A 1,781-nucleotide genomic window follows, 5' to 3' on the forward strand; every position below is an offset into this window, starting at 1 on the left:
AATAAGGCACACACACTTGGCAGCTGCAGCAGTTAGGTTTTGACCTCGAGAACTAGAAACCAGCACGCTTGAAATCTTTGAAGAGATAAACGGTTCCGCAAGCCTTAAGGCAAGAGCTGAACAGTATGAAAACAGACAAACTTGGAAACATCTACACACACACAAACACACACACACACAAAACCCCTTTCACGTAGAAATTGTAGGAAAGATATAAACAATTATCGAAATAAAAAGAGTCCAGACATCAGAAACAGGACAGAAGAACGAACCCAGACTTTTTCAAGTGGTTTCTGTTCATGACATTTGTTAGCCTTCTGCAAGCCGGGAACTAAGCAAACTTTGCAAATCTACAAACACTAGGTCTGCAACAGCGGCTCTTTGAAGTTCTGTATTCTTTTAAACTTATATATTTATTTCCTTTTTTTTTTTAAAGACAGGGTTTCTTCCTGAGTAGCTCAGGTCAGCCTGGAAGGCACAGGCAGGGCATGTCTGAAGGACCTGAGGAGCAGCCATCTTCAGGACATGTCATGGTATAATAACAGTATAACCATACTGCTGGCATTGTTATGTAGAAAGCATTTAATGTGGCTCAGCCCACAGTTGCCCTATGGCGGGTGTCACCATCCTCCCCATTTTGCCGATGAGGGTACTGAGCTCACAACCATCGTTTCTCTAATGTCTGGAAAGCTGCCAGGCTGCCAGGGTTTAAATCAAGGCAGCTTTTCAGAACGATGGTAAAGAGCCCATAGCTGCCCATTGTGACTTTCATGTCTGGCGTCATGGACCACTGAGTATAGCCAGGGACTGATTCAAAACAGTCCTTTGCCTGTTCAGTCTCATGTGGCCTTCAGTTAATGGCACCCATAGAAGCAAGCATCCCTAGCTGTAGGTATAGACCTCCGCCTATACAGATGATATTTTTTCAACATGCTTACAAACTTGCTCTACCCTTTGTGCTGTTTTGGCGTTTCACTTATTACTCTCTTGGAGAAACTTTGACAGCTGCGACTAACCCTCATAGGATATTTATGATTATTAAGCAATAATTAGTCTAGAATAATAATGATAAAACCTGAAAAGGTTTCCTCCGGCCTGTTTGTGAGTACAGCGTGCTCTAGCCTAGGTCTGAGTCCTCACTGACTGGACTCTGTGGTCAGGTGGGTTCTTAGCACGTTCAAGGTCCTGGATTCAAACTCTCACAACAGAGAGATAAAAAATATAAATTATTTTTAGATCTGGGCTATGAGCATCAGGTTGTTTCCAATCTGCTGGCAGTCCAGGGCTGCAGTGAATAACGGGGTCCACCTCCCAAGGTGGTGCCCACGTTCCCCGTAGCTGAGCTGCTGGGCCAAAGTCAGTGTGTTAGTGATGTCAGCTGAATATGTTGCAATTTAAAATATGTCACACAGAGACCTTTGAAAAAGGGATTTTACCCTTGGTGATAAAACAAACAAGAACTTGGCAAAGAACTTGGGTGATGTCTCAGTTGGTAAAGCATTTGCCATGTGAGTTTAAAGACCTGAGTTAGATTTCCGGAACCCATATTCAAAAAAAAAAAAAAAGCCAAATGTAGTTGTACCCAGTATTCCCATGCAGCAGAGATGGAGACAGGCGGGTCATGAAATACCTGTCTTAGATTTCTATTGCTGAGAAGAGACACCATGACCATAGCTGTTCTCATGAGGAAAACAGCTTACAACTCAGAGGTTCGTTCATTCTCATGATGGCAGGGAGCATGGTGCGTGCAGGCAGACATGGTGCTGCAGAGGTAGCTGAGA

Source organism: Microtus oregoni, unplaced genomic scaffold (genome assembly GCF_018167655.1).
Source record: "Microtus oregoni isolate MIOR12 unplaced genomic scaffold, Mior012 000008F_ref0000371, whole genome shotgun sequence".
Classification (NCBI taxonomy): Eukaryota; Metazoa; Chordata; class Mammalia; order Rodentia; family Cricetidae; genus Microtus; species Microtus oregoni.